The sequence below is a fragment of the Marmota monax genome, unplaced genomic scaffold (assembly GCF_021218885.2).
Source record: "Marmota monax isolate L192 unplaced genomic scaffold, Marmota_monax_Labrador192_F-V1.1 WCK01_AAM20220418_F8-fsc00149, whole genome shotgun sequence".
Taxonomy (NCBI): domain Eukaryota; kingdom Metazoa; phylum Chordata; class Mammalia; order Rodentia; family Sciuridae; genus Marmota; species Marmota monax.
The window spans coordinates 2,509,521-2,521,402 of NW_026693170.1; positions in this window are offsets into that span (position 1 = coordinate 2,509,521).

The following is an 11,882-nucleotide window of genomic DNA, read 5'->3' on the forward strand; positions in this document are numbered from 1 at the left end:
GCCACTTATGCTCCCGCTACCTGGGCACAAAATGGCAGTTGGGGCTATAGAGTTATAGTTAAAGCTTCGTCCCGGGGTTTCATAAACTGACTTCCAGACCACTCATGCTTAATCGAATCAAGCCTTTATTGAAGCACACCGGTGGCCGTTGACCAGAACATAAAGCTGTTCCCCTGATCAACCCCGAACAATTGCAAGGGCGCTCCTTATAAGCCTGAAAACCACAAAAGGGATGTTCAGGGGGTCTAGCCAATGCAAGCCAGCCAGGTTACAGAAGCAGGACAGTGCAGTCAAGCGGAGGGAAGCCTAACCAATCCCAGTTAGCCCAGTCACCCCAGTTACAGAAACAGAGCCCCGTTACCCTAGTTACAGAAACAGTACCCCATTAGGTAGTTCCGTGTTCTTAAAGGTTTCTATAGCAAAAGGAAAAGAACATCTTGCTCCAGTCATGACCCTTCTCCTTGGCACGGTTGTTTTACAGGGTGGAGTCACAAAACAAAATGGAGTCCCATTTGCTTTTAGTATCACAATAGAACTCCTATTTACATGTTAAACAGAATTATTCACTTACAAGCTGTTCTAGAAATTATTATTAATCAGACTGCCACAGCCTTTGACCTCCTGGCCATAAAACAGACCAGATGCGAGTGGCTAACTATCAGAACCGCTTGGCATTAGATTACCTACTGGTTGAGAAAAAAGAAATATGTGGAGAGTTCAACACCTCAAATTGTGGCATCCAAATGGATGACAACAGACAAGCAGTTAAGGACATAGCCAGCAACACAAGAGAAGCAGCACATGTGCTCAACCTAGAAGGGCATTAAAGTTTGGGTCCCAAACATGCTTTTGGGAGATGATGGTTTTCAATTCTTGTAGATTTAAAAGCTTAACTGGTGTAGTGGGTATTCTGCTGTTAACCTGTTCATTGCTCCCATGTTTGGCTCCACTGTGCATAAAACTATCGGGTCCACTGTAGAAGCTTCTGTTGAAAGTATGACAACAACTAAGGTTTTGACATTGTATAGTCTTTAAGCCAAGATAATGGTAATGATGCTCTTAAATTTAAAGGTCAAATTATGGGAGCATTATTAAAGGGGGGACTTGTAGTGGCACCCCCTTTATCCACAGAAAAGTCCTAACTGGGCTGCTCCAGACATCCCCACCACGGCTGGTTTTAGGACTGTCAGCAGAAGAGTCTCTGCAAAAGAGTCCAATGTAGATAAACTTCCTATTTTCCTGTCGCCCTGTTTACTTGGCCATTGGCCGGGAAGATACCAGCCCTCCAGGTGCTGGACACCCCGTCACTAGTTTTCACAAACATGTCCAGTATAGTACTTTGTAGAAATGTGCAAACAAGACCTCTGGCCTTGAGCTGGGCTTCACAGAGACGTCTACATTCCTAAGATGAGAGAAGTTACCGCCTGGGCTCCATGGTAACAGTTGGCAGGGGGAGGAAGGAGAGGGGAGAAGAGGCTCCCCCCTTCTCAGGTGTTGTCCTTGAAGGGTTAACTTGCCCAGAACAGTGAGAGAAAAAGCTGCTTTATGTGAACTTCTGCAGACTGTGAACTTCGGAGCCCCTCCCCTTACATGCTGGGTATGAAACCCTGAAACTCCCTGAACTCGGGGTTCAGGGGATTGATTGACGACAGCAAAAGCTGTGCCCTCTGAACCTGGCTGCAGCCAAATAAAACTGTGTCCTGCTGTCTCCGGTGCCCTGCCTCGTCTGTCCCTACAACAGTAGCAACCAAGGAAGAACCTGTCTCAAAAAAAAAAAAAAAAAAAAAAAAAAAGAAAAAAAATTCACTTTCTGTTTCTGGCTGGACCACGTGACTGAGGGGCTGAGGCTATCAGCAGGACACACCAAATGAGGCCTCTGGGTGGCCCCAGGGTTCTTATGAGCTCTTTTTTTTCCTACGTTTTTTATTGGTGCATTTTATAGTCGGACCTGATGACGGGCTTTGCTGTTCCCTGTTTGTCCCTGCACACAGGTGACAACACAATGTGCCCAGTGTCCCTCCCCGGCACGTCCCCCTCCCTCCCTGCCTCCCGCCCTCTGGCCCTTCCTCTCCCGGTCTCCCCTGGATTTTCGCGAGCCCCCCAACACCTTTCCTTTCTTTTTTCCTCTCTATCTTCCATGCATCCGAGAAAACATACGACCCTTGACCTTCTGAGTTTGGCTTATTTTGCTTGACATAATAATGGTCCCTAGTTCCACCCATTTTCCTGCAAATGACGTAATTTCATTTTTTCTTTAGGGCTGAGTAAAACCCCGCCATGTACATACACCAGATTTTCTCTATCCTTTCGTCTTATGAGCCGTTTTCTGCAGACTTAGAAGGGGGGAGCATTTGGGGGGACGATGGGGACCCATGGCTCAGCCCTTGGATGCTCCTCAGCAGCCCAGGTGAGCCCGGGCTTGGGGACCCTCCTCATAGGTGAGGGTCACTGAGGGCCCAGGATGTGGGGAGGGCATCTCAGGGATCTGAGCAACCCTCGAGGCCTGGCTGGTCCCACTCTGGCTCCCCTGAGCCAAGGGACACACAGACATCCACTAAGAGGTCACATCGAAGGGGAGGCTGCCGGTCAGGGTGGCTGTGAGTGGGACCAGCCAAGCGAGTTTCTTGTTTCACCCCTGCTAGCTCTGTGACCGGAGCCTAGCCACGTGACCTCTGTGACCCGCACACCTTCCTCATGTGTGGGGTGGGTGATGTCGGTGCCCCTCAGGACTGCTGTGGAGCTGGAAGGGCACCATGGGTCGCCCTGGAGAGCAGGCCAGGGGCCGAGGCTGTGGCGACAGGAAATGCTGAGAAGATAAAGAAGGGGAGCCACAGGCTTCGGGCCAGAGGGGGATGACTCTGAGCACCAAGGAGGGTCCAGGGACACCACATAACTAGCCCGTCGGGTCCCACAGCCCTCCACCAGGGGCCTTGTCACTCAGCCGCGTTGCCCAGTGAGGCCTGAGGGGCAGAGGCGCAGCCTGGTGGCTGGGGCTCCGGCTTCTGATCCAGCTCTGCAGTTCACACCGAGGGCTCTCCAAGTGGCAAGGCACTCAGGGTCTGATGTCCTCATTTGGGAAGTGCTAGGACACCCCCCTGCCTTGTGGGATGGCTGGAGACTCCAGGAGTTGAGTTGCTGTTTGTAAAGCACACAGAGCAATCCCTGGCACACAGTAAGTGCTTAATCAATGCTCAAAAGAAAAGACTCAGAGCCAGGCATGGTGGTGCACACCTGTAATCCCAGTAGCTCTGGAGGCTGAGGCAGGAGGATTGCAAGCTCAAGGCCAGCCTCAGCAGCTCAGGGAGGCCATAGGTAACTTGGCGAGACCCTGCGGTCAGCCCAGGGCGGGCTGTGCTGGACTTCAAGCCCTTTGTCTTCTTTATGTCAAGATGAGTCATAGGCCAGACTTGCCAAAAGTGGAGAACCTTGATAAGTCAAAACCAAAGAAAACTGACAAGGAAGGACAAAATTACCTTCCCTCAAAGGAAATGACCCAGCAGGAGAAAGAGTGCTCAAACATCAGAAAATGGGGGTCTTGAGTTCAGGCTTGTGTGTTTGTAGGAATTGTAGGTGCCTTATGGCTTCTGCCCTGGCCGCCCTGGCCAAGAGATCAACAGTAGTCAATATTCCCTGAAATTTATTTTTAAACTTCCCATTGGGATGCAAATAAGTTCCCTGTGGCAGATGCTGTCAAGAATCTAAAAAAATAAAATAAAAAATCAGAGATGTGGCCGATTGCCCAGAGTCACACGGCTGTGTTGGGATCAAGAATCAGAGACTCGCTGTGGCTCTGCGATCTTGCTGGCTAATCAGCACCTGGTGTCGCTTTGTGAGCATTTGGGGACCCGGAGGAAGCACCTAACCTGCTCCCAGGAGGTCGAGAAGCTTCCTGCAGAAATGGGCATTTGTTCCTGAATGACGAGCAGGAGGCCGTCACGTGAGGGAGAACAGGTGTTTTTGGAAAACTGTGACAGTAAAAGCAAATGTGACTCCATTTTGTTTTGTGACTCCACCCTGTAAAACAACCGTGCCAAGGAGAAGGGTCATGACTGGGGCAAGATGTTCTTTTCCTTTTGCTATAGAAACCTTTAAGAACACGGAACTACCTGATGGGGCAGTTTCTGTAACTAGGGTAACGGGGCTCTGTTTCTGTAACTGGGGTGACTGGGCTAACTGGGATTGGTTAGGCTTCCCTCCGCCTGACTGCACTGTCCCACTTCTGTAACCTGGCTGGCTTGCCTTGGCTAGACCCCCTGAACATCCCTTTTGTGGTTTTCAGGCTTATAAGGAGTGCCCTTGCAATTGTTCGGGGCTGATCAGGGGAACAGCTTTATGTTCTGGTCACCCACCACCGGTGTGCTTCAATAAAGGCTTGATTTGATTAAGCGTGAGTGGTCTGGAAGTCAGTTTATGAAACCCCGGGACGAAGCTTTAACTATAACAAAACCACCCACATCACCATTGTTTAATCTGCTGGTGTGTGCAGTTCAGAGAGTTTTCAGCCAAAGATTAGCCTTGAGGAAGGAACAGGGGATAGATCATGAAGGGTCATGTGCATAAATCTATTTTGCATATTGCAGATTATTTTTTAGGCTGCATTCCATACAGTGAAATAGCTCATATTTTAATTTTAGGTACTTGGCATAAAATTGCCCTTCAAAATAACTGTGTCAATGTAGTCTGTCACGAAATGTTGATGAGACCCCATTTCTGAATATTCCTGCACACATGATGTAGTACTATTTTAAGAGGTTATGGTTTTATATCAGTGACTAAAATTTTCCAAAAGGGAGGATGGAAAACTAAAGTCCTGAGGATAGTGGTGCTTGAGAAAGAGGGGCCTAGAAGGATGTGCAGGTCTGATTACATAGTCAGCAGAGGACATGTATCAGGTAGCTATTGCTGCATAACAAAAGTCACAAGGATCTCAGGGGTGTACAACCCAATGGATGGTATTCTGTTAATGCAGCCAAAATGGACTAAAGGTGGTCAACTAAAAGACAGAAACATCTGAGCAAAGACTTGAATGAGAGAAGGAGGTTATAGAATATCATCTAGAGAACAGCAATCCTGAGGCAAGATCATGTCAGGTGTGTTCAAAATCTTAAATAAAGTGCTACTATGGACTGGATGCTTGTGCCTATCCCCACACCCAGATCATCTGTTGAAATCCTAGCCTCCATTGTGGTGGCATTAGAAGGTGGGGTCCTTTGAGGTGACTAGGTCAGGGAGCAGAGTCCATTTGAATGAAATGAATGTGCTTATAAAAGAAGGCCTAGGAGCTGGGCGTGGTGGTGCACACCTGTGATCCCAGTGGCTTGTGAGGCTGAGGCAGGAGGATCACAAATTCAAGGCCAGCCTCAGCAGCTTAGCAAGACCCTGCATCAAAATAAAAAAAAAAAGAAGGGGCTGGGGATGTGGTTCAGTGCCTAAGCACCCCTGGGTCAATCCCCAGTGCTGATAACTAACTAAATAAAAGAAGGCCTGCAGAGCTCTCATGGACCGGGAGGCTAAGAAGTGACAGAAATGAACTTTCCGTGCGGAAATGTGTTTCTGGAGCCCAGAAAGTTCAAGGCCGAGGCACGAACAGATTGGTGTCTGCTGAGGGCCCGTTCCTGGTTCCCAATGGCTGTCTTCTCATTCACCTTCACAAGCTGAAGGTTAGGCTCTCACACTGTGAATTCTGGTGGGACCCAGGTCTTCAGCCTTCAGTGCCCCTCTGTTTAGATCCTGAACTGTCACGCGCCCCGCTCCTCCTCATCTCTCTTGTGGTCTGCGGTTCCTTTTGCCCTCGCTGTTCTTATCTCCTAACACGAGGGGTGACCTACCTGATCATGGCGCTGATTGTTTACTGTCAGGGTCCCCGTGAATGGCCAGGTCCACCAAGGCGGAGACCTTGTCTGTCTCCCTGTGGGCTGTATCACGCCTGCCTGCTCCCGTTTGCTGATGAATGAGTGGGTGAGCGGGTGGGTGAGCGGGTGGGTGGGTGAGTGAAGGCAGGTCGCTCTGCCCAGGACACTCACCCCGCCACCAGCCCATCCCCACCTCCTCCTGCGGATGCAGCCCAAGTGCTGGGCCACCTTCCCTGATTACCTCGGCCAGGTTGGGTCCCCTTATGGGACTGTCGCGAGCACCCTGCTCTTCTCCTTTGCGAGACTCGTCACGTCTGCTATGACATATTTGCTCCGTGGCATGTTTATGTCCCTCCTGACGGGGCAGCTCTAGGACAGCAGAGATTTCTGTTGTTCTGTTTCCTGCTCTGAACTCTCCAGCATCTAAAGAAGTCCTCGGCACACAGCAGGTGCTACATAAATGTTTGTTGAATGAAGAACAGGTAAGTAGGATCCCCTAGAGCCTGGCTAGCTCGGGGGCTCGGCGGGGGGCGGGGCTCTGACCTTCACATGTTAAAGACTCTAGCTCTAGGGGCTGGGCTGGGGCTGAGGTAGAGCGTCCGCCCAGCCTGTGTGAGGCACTGGGTTCGATCCAGCACCGCATAAAAAATTAATTAAACAAAATAAAGGTATTGTGTCTACAACTAAAAAAGAAATTCTTTAAAAAAAAGTCTAGCTCTATCCTGTGATCGGGGTGGGTGTTCGAAACTCTCTGAGCCTCAGAGTTTTCCACTCTGAGTAACAAGGATATCAGCAAAGCCTACCTGAGTAAGAGGGACCGAGGGAGGGACGCTGGCCAGGACCACAGCCCTCTGCCCTTCTCTCCCTGGGAGATGGTGAAGGTCCTGTTTGGGAGGCACTGTCCAAGGTCCTTGCTGCCTGATAGGACTTGGTTTGTTTGTTTGTTGTTGTTTTGTTTTGGTGCTGGGAATCGAACCAAGGTTGCTCTACCACTGAGCTGCAGCCCCAGCCCTTTTTATTTTGCATTTTGAGACAGACTCTCACTATGTTGTTTAGGGGCTTCCCTAGGTTGCTGAGGCTGGCCTTGAACTTGGGAATCCTCCTGCCTCAGCCTCCTGGGTTGCTGGGATTACAGGCATGCGCCTCTGTGCCTGGCCTTTCTTCCCCTTAAAATGAAGATTCCTGGGTCACCAACTGTCACCATCTATCCTTGCTGGTGACCTAATGCTGGGTTCACAGATCTGACTATTTCAGTAACTCAAGAAAATGAGAAAGAAAGCACGCGACCACACAGAATTACCTTTTTAATAGTCCGGAGACAGCGCTGCGACCTTAAGGGTCCTTGGAAAGAGAGAGAGAGCCACCGGGATTCTTTATTCTTATATAGGGGACACACAAGGGGAGGTTCCATGGAACATTCTATCCCCAAAAGGGCAAAGGGGTAGGATTCCAAAGGGACAGGTGAGTGGAGCTCAACCCCGTGGGGGACGCCTGCTCCTGGAGCCACGCCTTGTGGTCCTGACCTGGCCCTATCATGGTCAGAGCCCCGGGGCATCAGGACGTGAAGGTGTCTGCATCCAGGGCAGCTCCTGACAACCTACACCCAGTCAATCGAGGTTCCCGAGGAGCCTGATTTTAAACCAGTTCCAGGTGATTCTTAAGCTGAACACAGCTGCTTCCTACAGGGGGAAAGAGCTCTGCAGCATTAAAGGACCATGAGTCCCAGTGGCTCGGGAGGCTGAGGCAGGAGGATCGTGAGTTAAAAGCCAGCCTCAGCCACTTAGCAAGGCCCTAAGCAGCTCAGTGAGACCCTGTCTCTAAATAAAATACAAAATAGGGCTGGGGATGTGGCTTGGTGGTTGAGTGCCCCTGAGTTCAATCCTGATACCACCCCCTAAAAAAGGACCACAAGGATCGTGTTTCCTGTGGCCACTGCAACACATTTCCGCGTGTTTGGTGGCTTTAAGCAACCTTTATTCCCTCACAGTTCTGGAGGTCAGAAGCTCCGCTGGGCTGAAATCAAGGTGTCTGACGGTGCTGCCTCCTCCAGAAGCTTCAAGGGAGAATTTGCTCTCGTCTCTTCCAGGCTCCGGAGGTGGCTGTGTTGCGTGGCTGTGGCCCCATCTCTTTCTGCCCTCTCCACGCTGCTGTCTTCTCTCCACTTGTGCAATCTCCCTCTGCTCTTTTGGAGGACCCTTGTGACTATATTTAGGAGCCACCTGCATAATCCAAGATTATCTCCTTCCCTCAAGATCCCTAACTTAATCCACCTGCAAACACCCTTTTCTTCCTTATATGATGACACTTACAGGTTCCAGGCCTTAGGACCTGGTAGCTTTGCCTGGCCACTATTTCGTGGGAGCATGAAAAATGGCTACAGCCTCATTGCCCAGGCACCTGCCCTGTTTCCCCCTCTGCAGAGACATCACATTCAAAAGCTCATCATCTCAGGTCATGCAGCGGGGAGGGACTATGGCCATACCCATTACCCAGAAGAAGAAACTGAGGCTTGAAAAGGCTCAGTGTCTTGCTCAGGCTCACACAGCTAGCAAGCCTGGGAGCTCGGCTTTGAACCCATTCCTATCTACCCCACATCTGGACCCTGCACGGCTGTGCTGTGGGGCTCCTTCTAATACACAGAGGCTGGCAGAGAACAATGGGGACTGGAACCAAGGTGCCACGCGGCTGCCTCATTCCTGCACACATCTGGGCAGAGATCATATAAGCTGCCATGCTGGGATGGACCCCAGCGCCAGTCACCATTGCAACAGAAGCTTTGTTCTACTTTGAGGTTCTCTGGGACCCCAGGGTCATCCTCGGAGCAGAGACCTTATCTGTTTGTCTCTTTTTCCGCCTTTTGAAGGTGGGGTGGGAGACGGTCTGGTTTTTGCTTAGCTGCAGAGGAAAGTCCTTTTCCCACCCTGCTCCTGGGATTCGATTCTTCTCTCCTTTCTGACTCAGAAATCCTATGGAGTTAAGCTCAGCAAGGTACGGATGAAGCAATCTTCAGAGGAAAATAAGTTTCCTGAATGCACCTAGGAAAATTATTCTGAGTCTGTGTGTGTGTGTGTGTGTGTGTGCACTAGGAGCCGCACCTCTGGGCCAACTCAGAGTTGCTGAGGATAAAGTCTTGAGGGGGTGGCTCCAGAGGCCAGAGCTAGGAGTTCTGTGTTCACCACGTGGAGACCGGGGGATTGTGGCCCGGGATACACCCAGAAAGAACTGAGGCAGCCCATGCTCCTTGGGGTCAGTAGGGCTCTTGCAACCTCCCTGACTCCAGTTCAGAGCTGGGATTTGGGAAGGTGGTCAGCAGCACGGCGGGCAGATCGGAGGGGGTGAGTCCAGGGACTGGGGCCGGGGAAGAGGCCGGGGCAGGGGTGAGAGGAGAGGGGTGGGGGAGAAGGAGGAGATGAGAGTCAGTTAATGGGTGGGACCCCAGGACTGGGTGGCTGACAGGAGGTTGGGGGTGAGTTGGGGAGGGGCATGGAGTGAGATGCGGGGCTGCTTCTAGGTTAGCGAGTGAGGGCAGTGACTCGGGACTGAGAGCCAGCTGTCCCCCCCACAGCTGGGGCGCCTGTGGCCTTCCTGGGCCATCATGGCCAGAACAGAAAGTCCCCTTCTTGGATAGGGCTGGCCGGGGACTCCTGGCCTTCAGCCGGGGCAGTCAGCTGCCTTAGGAGCAGCCGTGGACAGACACCCTGTCCAGAGGCGCCCTCTCCTCGCCCAACCAAAAACAGGAGCGGTCTTGGCCCGGCCTGTGTTGACCGACTTGAGGTTCCTGTGGAGTAAGGATTGGAATCACCCCCAGTCTCTTTCCTTAAAAAGAAAAAAAAATAATTGTTAACCCTTTCAGCTTGGCAGGCCCCTTCCACGCCAGCCGCCAGCCGCCAGCCGCCAGCCGGCCCAGCACGTTAGGATGCGGGCTCACCTCTCCACGCCTGTCCCTTCCCTTTTCTTTCTCTTCCTTTCCTCCTCCTTCCGTCCTTCCTCCTGGGGATGGAACCCACGAGGGCTCTACCACTGAGCTACGCCCCAGTCCTTCCAGTTGTCTCGCCCAGTCACGGAGGCTGGCCTCAACCTTGCCCTCCTCCTGCCTCAGCCACCTGAGTGGCTGGGATGACAGGTGTGCACCTGGGCCTGGCCCACGTCTCACTATTCCTTCACCCTCCATGTGGGACCCACCTGAAGCTGTGGCCCACGTGACCCCAGGTTGAAGTGACATTCAGAAATTCACCATTCAAACAGGAATCCTGACCTTCACTCGCATTTCTCAGAGGACCTGCCAGAGTCCCTGCACGGTCCTGGCTGCGTGGGGGGGGGGGGGTCGTCCTCATGTAACTGATTTTTCTCTCTCACGTCCTGATTCCTGGGGGCCTCTCACTTCCTACACGAAACTGTCCCTGTCCTTACCTGTGGCAAATGTGCTGGTGTGTCTCAGGCACCTAAAACGGCACCCAGCACACAGTAGGGCCACACACATCTCTGCTGAGCTGATTGGGTTGAAAGGTGGCCCCAGAGGGGGAAAGGGGTGTTGGGAGGCCACTTGGGTCCCTCGAGGGAAGACACGATTTGGAGCTAGGCTGTGTGGCTGGGACTTGGCAGGTGACGGGGGAGGTGGGAAGGACTGAGGTTATTCATTTTTACCTGTTGAAAATAAAGCAGCAGCTGTCCTGCAGGGAGGTCCCCAAAGTCCCTCCTATACACTTCTTTGGGACAGGAAAAGATGGAATCTGCCCTGGGGGTTGGGTGGGTGGGCATGTAGGGAGGAAAAAACCCTGGTCCTGCATGAAAGGGTCACTTTGGGAGGTCCATTCCAGCGGCCACTCTGTCCTCTGGGTGGGGAGGAGGGTCGGAGGAGGTGGGACCCCAGCCCAGGGGGACCGTGCGGAGGGGAAGGCGGCAGCCAGGAGGTAGACGGGGTGGGGACCTTTGGATGCTGGGCAAGGGGTGAGGCCAGAGAAATTTTAGAGGTGTTCTCAGCACAGGGGGCACTGAGCTGGGGGCATGTCGGGTGACATGGCCCCAGGATTCACTGACCCAGGTGTGCAGAGAAGGTGGGGCTGGAGGGAGCCCAGGGCACCTGGGGAAATTCGGTACCACCACGATTGGGCCTTCGACAGTGCCACCTGGGCCGAGAGCCGGGGGGCCAGAACCCTTTGTCCTAGAGACTTGGTAACTTCTCAAGTCACCTTGCCTCCGTGAGCCTCATTACACTAACTCAACTTAAACCCCGAGATGGATGGTGACATCGCTCACCCTGTTCCACTTCTCAGTTTTCCACCGCGTGTGTGGAAACCAGAGCTTCTCCGTGTTGGCTGGGGGTGGGGTCTGCAGAGCCCCCGGTCCCTACAGCGGGGAAGCCTGCTGTCGCGCAAGGGGCTGATCAAGGCGGCGGTGCCTGCTGGGGCCAGCTGAGGGCCGTGGCTTGGAGCCTGGTTCTTCTCCACCGTCGAGTGGCGGGTGCAGCTCTTGATGGCAGGCCTGGCCCTCGGGCCTGCCCACCAGAACTCCCACGGGGCCAGAGAGGCTCCACATGGGGTGCCCCTGGGGTGCCCATAGGGTGCCGTCTTTCTGTGGTCAGAGCCACTGCTGCAGCGCCCGGGGACGAGGGCCAGCCTCAGCATCTTCTCCACATCCCATACCATGTCCTCCTGGTCCCCCTGGCTCAGGTTGGTTGCCGGCTGACTCTGACCCTGCGGGGCTGGGTCCTGCCTGGCTGTTCCGGGACAGGCTCACCAGGCGCTGCTGGGGGACGGCGCTGCAGACACTGCTCTTGGCCTGGGGGCTGGGGGCCCGGAGCAGGGCTGGCCCAGGATTCTGGCGACAGCCTTCATCAGGGTTGCGGACCCCCCTCTTCCCGTTATACCCCCATCAGAGAAGGAGAGTCTGTTGGCAAGGTCACTCCTCTCGGTGGGAGGGACTCAACTGCCTCCCAAGGGCCCGCTCCTCCTGCCTCGGCCCCGAAGGCTGGGATTCCTACATCTGAACCTGGCGGACACACAGACACTGTAGCTCAGTTGTAGAGCATTC